Consider the following 6169-nt stretch of genomic DNA (forward strand, 5'->3'; position numbering starts at 1 on the left):
TTGTGCTGACAGCTCGGAGCCTGTGGCCTGCCTCAGATTCTGTGTCGCCCTATCACTCTGCCCCTAACCCGCTCGCGTTTTGTCTCTGTCTCTCTCGAAAATAAACATTTAAAAAAAAATTTTTTTAATTAAAAAAAAAAGAAAGGCCCTGATTTGTAGTGTTTGCCAATTTCCATGATATAAATACTCCTACCACAGACAATTTCATGCTACCAATGACTTAACTGTTGGAGATTCCAGAAAGTCTTACCATTGGCTCCGGCACACCCCTGAAGTGGAACGTATACCGTGGAAAACAGAAGCAAAAGATGAAGAGATAGACAGTGTTCTGGTGACGTTATGTGAGCCCCTACACCTAGCCATGCCTGAAATCCATTAGTCCCTTGGACTGTGCTCATATATGAGCCAACAATTTCCTTCTGTTTTTTCTTAAGGCAGTCTGATTTGGGTTTCTTTTACTTGCAACTGAAAGATGACTAATACACACGCACACACACACACACACACACACACACACACACACCCCATGAACCTCCCATGCCTTGCAAAGTAATAATACATCATTAAAAAAATAACAGTAGTGGGGCACCTGGATGGCTCTCAGTCGGTTAAGGGTCCAACTCTTGATTTCAGCTCGGTTCATGATCTCAGGGTCGTGACATTGAGCCCCACGTCAGCCTCTGCACTGGGCATGGAGCCTGCTTAAGATTCTCCCTCTCCCTCTCCCTCTGCCCCTCCCCCTCCTCATGGGCTCTCTCTCTCTCCCCCTCTCTAATAAATAAACTAATTAATTAATAATAAATAAATAAATAACAGCAGCAAGGCAAGTATTTAAGCACCAACTATGTGCCAGGCACCTTGGAGACACATCCTGCTAATAATTTCCATACCGCCCTTACAAGGTAGACGTCACTGGGTTTACTCTTCAGATGAGCAAACTCGCAGAGAAATTGAAGGACTTGCCAGTTGACATCAGAGCCTGTGACTCCACCCACCTCCCTCTGGGGCCCCTCTTACTTTAGCCGCCAGCCAGTTCTTCTGCCAAGAATGTTTCCCGCCTCTTCTCTACCTGTTGCTCCCTGACTCATCTTTTAAACAACTAAGTAACTTGGGTCAGGGCTTGGTCTCACTTTCTCCATACATCACTCTGCTTTCTTCCGTGTGACTCCATTCTGCCTCCTGGAAGCCTCTAAAGCTCCAGACCCATTGCCTCTCTGTCACAAGTCCACTAGAAAATAGAATTCCCTTTCCCAAACTCATCCTCTGAAAATAGTGGGCCTGGGGGCTCCTGGGTGGCTCAGTCGGTTGAGCATCCAACTTCGGCTCAGGTCATGATCTCACAGTTCGTGGGTTTGAGCCCCGCATCAGGCTCTGTGCTGAGTGCTCAGAGCCTGAAGCCTGCTTTGGATTCTGCGTCCCCCCTCTCTCTACCCCTCCCCCTCCCCCACTCACGCTCTGTCCCTCTCTGTCTCTCAAAAGTGAATAAACATTTAAAAAAAAAATTTTTTAAATAGTGGGCCTGACTCTCATTGAGACCCATCCTTGAGCCATTTAGTGTGGTGGAGGGATGGATATATGAGTTGGCTTAGGCCAAGTTCACATGCCATGCCCTAGTTTGTCACTTGCGTGCCCAGACCACACAGACTGAGGCCAAGGTCGGATGTCATGCCTTAGGACTAGGTGGTGTGGGCTGAGTGTCACCCAGACCATATAGACTGAGTTTGAGGGAGTGGTGGTTTCCCCAAGGAAAATGAGGAAGTTCTTAGCAGAAGTGAGAGTGGATGCAGAACATAAAAACAGCAAATTCCCAACATACACATCTCCATTCTAGACCACCACCCAAAGCTAGGCGGCCATGATTTCTCATCTGGTTTCTAACTAACGCCCTGACTTCAGCCTCCATATCTTAACCATCCTCTGCACAGCTCTGAATCTTTCAACTTCCACTCAAAAACAAAACAAAAAACTTCAATGACTCCCTACTGTCCAGTCCATAAAATCCAAGCTCCTAGACCTGAAACTCAACACGTGCCCTGCTCTGACTCTGATGGAACTTTCCAGTCTCCTTGCCTCCAGTTTCCCTTTTCCCACTTACCTGACATTTCAGCCAAACCTATCTCATGTTTTCTCTCCTCTGAGCCTTTAGCTCACCTGGAATGCTTACTGCTCCCCTCTCCCTTTCTCCAAGACACCAAAATCAAGCCCAGCTCCACGGCCATCACCACCAGGAAGGCAGGTATTCTGCTGAATCCACAGACTCCAAGTCTCCAACCCAGCCACCCCCTGCCTCTGCCCCTCAACTCATCAGCGGGTCCTCCTCAGCACCCTTCTCATGGTGTGGCTTCTGTTGGGGAGAGTTTGAGCTCCTGCCAGCGGGCCTCCCAGGTAGTCAAGCCACCCCCACCATTGATCAGGACTCTTTCAATTGTGAGAAACCCACGTTGAATCTCTTTAAGTGCAAAAGGTCACTGCCCAGCAGTAAACACACACAGAACAGGGGAGCCAGCAGGCTGGATTCAAGGTACTTTTCTTTCTCTCTCTCTTTCTCTCTCTCTCCACTCCTCCCTTTCTTTTCTTATTTCTACTTTTCTCGACGTGATGGTCTCATTTCCTACTGTAGCTGGAGAAGGGGGCTTCTGGTGATTCTAGCTTACATCACGCTTAGAACTTGGGATCTCAGAGAATGGAAGACCACCTTCCCTGACAGTTCTGGCGGCAAAATTCTGGGTACGATACTGGCCTGGCTTAGGTCATATGACCTTCCCAGAGCCAATCAGTCCGTGGCCTGAGGAATAGGGTTCTCTGATTGGCCAGGCCTGTGTCACGTGGCCGTGGCAGGCTTTGCCCCCACCTTTAGAGGTTCTACTCGGAATACGCCCCCCAGGAAAGAACGTTGGTTGCCAGAAGACAAGGCGGAACAGAGACAGAGAGAGAGAGAGAGAGAGAGAGTCGCTAACCTCAGAACCCCCGCAACACCCAAGCATGAGGACTGGTTCACATCGTGGATTCTCCACCTAGCTGTTATCCACAACTAGTGATGGCTGAAGAGCCGTGAATGGGGAGAACACCAGCTCACGTTTGGCCAGTACCAGTGTGCCGGGCACTATTCTAAGCACTTCCACGTGTTAACTCACTTATTTCTCATGACAACCCTAAGAGCTGAGGACAATTATTAGGTGAGAAAAGTGAGGCCCCAAAAGGTAAGCCACTTGCCTAAGGCCCTCCAGCTAAGAAGTGGGGGCCCAGGGGTGTGGTCCCAGAACCTATGCCCTCCCCACTGAAGGATACTTTGGACAAGGGGACCTTGGTGGTGGCCAGTGCGCCCACACACAGGAGAGCTAGAGAGTACACACATGTACAGGAGTACATTCTGGAGAGCCAGAGAAACCTGCCCCCACACAGTCATAACCTCCAACCTGCCCAGATTTTTCTTCATCAGAATAGCCCAGGAGCCTGGCTGGCGGTATCTGTCTGGCTCTGCCCCAAGAGAGGAGGCGTGATACGACACCCCAGCCCTCACCAGCTTGCCAGTCCCTCCCACTCCAGCTAGTCTGGACTCCTCAGTCAGCTGGGGTTCCCCACCCTTGGACGCCCTGAGCTCCTCCCTCAGCGACAGGTGCGGCAGGGGGCAGGAGACAGGAGGCCGTGGAGGCCCCAGTGACAAGAACAGAAACCAGAGCCCCAGGCCAGGACAGCACTGGACAGGAATGGGGAGGAGACAGACAGAAGGAGACAGAGGAGAAGACACACAGGAAGAGAGCAAAGGCAGAATGTAGGAGACAGAGATGGGGCTGCGTCCTCCCTCGCCCTTCCCACAGGCAACACAGCTCTCTCTTGTCTCGGGGCTGAAAGCAAGAAGGGGAGAGGGAAGACCTTGTAAATGAAGCAGGTGAGAGTTCTGCAGCTACACGTCTCAGTTTCAATTCTCCTCGAGTCCCTGATGCAGAACGAGCACCTCCGGAGGGGAAGTGAGTGAAGACAGGTGCCCATGGGAGATACCCCTCACTCAACCCCACTTTGGGCAACAGGCCCGATGCTTAGAGGGTCCCAGAAACACCTTCCTGACAGGGCTCCAGAGACCAAAGCCCAAGGCCACTGAGCCCTGCAAAGTGGCAAAAGGAGAAGGCAGAGGGACACTTGCCAGACCCTGCCCATGTCTCCCCAGGGATCTGAATTCTCTTCCCACCCCACATCACACAAAACCCCTATTCTCTCGGAATATCTGATACCTCCCGTGGAACAGGAACTTGAGGTCTGGCTTTGTCCCCAACCAGCTGTATGACCTTGGTTAACCTCTTCCCTTCCGAAGACCTCAGTCTGCCATCTCCATAGTGAGCGGCCCTTTGGGGGCTGGCGCTCTGCGGTCCTGGGACTCTGTTGGCCCTCACCAGCCTTCAAAGCCACTGGTGCTCTCAGAAGGATGCTGGTCAGCCTCCCCCAGCTGTCCACCCTACCCGTGTCCTGGAAAGCCCCCTATCCTGTCCAATGTCCCACCTCCTTCTAGCAAACCGTAGCTGGCCCATGCCCTCCGGGCCTTGCAAGGAGCTGACCACCATCCACAGAAATAAGAGGACCCGACGTGAGATGGAAAGTGAGAGCGGCTGATTCCCCCCTACTGGAGAACACAGCGGCACCAGGCCGGCCTGGCCTTTCGCCTGACGGCCCGCGTTTAAGACAGTGCGTAATGCGGCCACAGCATAGGCTTCCGCACCCCTGACTCCCTAGAATAGGGCTGATTTGCAAAAGAGAGTAGTAAGTGGAGGCCTAGAATGGCAGGTCAGAAACCCCTGCCCAGATGCCAAGAGACAGCCATGAAGGCAGGGGGGCCGGGTGGGGAGGGAGGATGACCCGTGGGCACACTGGCCTCCTTCCCACGGATGCCCCGAGGAGGGCGCTGGGAGCATGGCGCGTCCCGTAACCGCAGCCTGCGCCTGGTGTCAGCCGCGTGGCGCTGCGCAACAGCACCCCCCACCCCCGCCCGTCCCCGAAAACCAAAGGCGCCCCTTCCAGAGAAGAAAAAGGAGGGAGCCTCATCATTAATAGCGCTGGCGGCAAGGTAAAGCCACCCGCCCGCTCCGGCGCACCCTGGCCCATAATTATGCCAGCGAGGCTTTCATCCCCACGCGCGCACGCCGAAAGTTTATTGTTGTATTTCGGCCTTTTGTTCAGTCTCCTGTGCCTTTTATGCAAGGGGAAGGGTGCTGAGGGGTCAAAGCATCCTCCCCCGGCTCCTCTCTCTGTCAGTCCTTTTAGAAAAACACCCAAAGCCATAATTTGTCTTAGAATTTCTTTTGAAACAGCTACAAGAAAGACTCGCGACTGCTCTTTTCCCTCTGTTTCTGATTCCAGCCATCCCTTTATCTGGCTTTCATTAGAGCCTCGGCCGCGCCTCTTTTGTGGGAGAGACTTATGGGAACCCAGGCAGTTTCCCAGCCTCTGTGATGTTGCTAAAGATTAAAAAGGAGCTTTGAAGCTGTACCAGTTCTCTCTGCGCCCCCTCGGTACAGGGCCTCAGAAAGACCCAAGCCATCTGGCAAACCTGACATAAAGACAAAATAAAGTGATTGAGACTGGCTCTTCAAAGCCACAATGGCAGATTTGTTGATTTGGGCGTTATCTTTCATGCAAGGCCCTCAGAAGTCACCAGAACACCTAGGTAATCTCGGGCAGGCCTCACTGGACTGGACAGGCCGAGGCTCAGAGAGGGACCCGGCAGCTCCTGGTGGGGCTGAGGGATGGACCGAGGGCTGCAGGAGGTGGGCCCCGGGAAACTCAACAGTTGGAACCGGAGCCGGGCCCTGGCCGTGGTTTACAGTGAGGACTGCCAACCTGGCCCCCGCCTCGTGTCCCATCTCAGGAGGGGTGCCTGACACCGGCCAGACGGAGTCAGAGCGAGAAGCTGATGTGAGGCTGTCCTGAGCAGGAGGGGAGCGGCAGGGAGATGAAAGGCCGCTGCCCTAATTGCAACCGACAGCCCGTTAGTAACGCCCTGGCAGCTTCCATATCGGAACCTGCTTCTCACGGCTTCCGGCTGGGCAAGGCCTGGGGCAGATGGCTGTCTGCCGGGGCCCGCGGGAGGATCTCCCTTCTGACTGATGCTGGGACGAGCAAAGATCCTGGAGGAAAAGAACCAAAAAGCAGCCCTGAGCCAGTCCTCCATTAACACCCC

The 6169-nt window shown here is 53.3% G+C and overlaps 1 long non-coding RNA gene across 1 annotated transcript; it reads left to right on the top strand.

The window, feature by feature from the left end:
- The first annotated feature begins 2898 nt into the window (after positions 1-2898).
- On the top strand, positions 2899-5583 carry LOC113595260 (uncharacterized). The gene is made up of 2 exons (XR_003415743.2): positions 2899-4677; positions 5350-5583. It is a non-coding gene; the product is annotated as an uncharacterized LOC113595260 (long non-coding RNA).
- Positions 5584-6169: the final 586 nt, after the last annotated feature.

The sequence above is a fragment of the Acinonyx jubatus genome, chromosome E2 (assembly GCF_027475565.1).
Source record: "Acinonyx jubatus isolate Ajub_Pintada_27869175 chromosome E2, VMU_Ajub_asm_v1.0, whole genome shotgun sequence".
Taxonomy (NCBI): Eukaryota; Metazoa; Chordata; class Mammalia; order Carnivora; family Felidae; genus Acinonyx; species Acinonyx jubatus.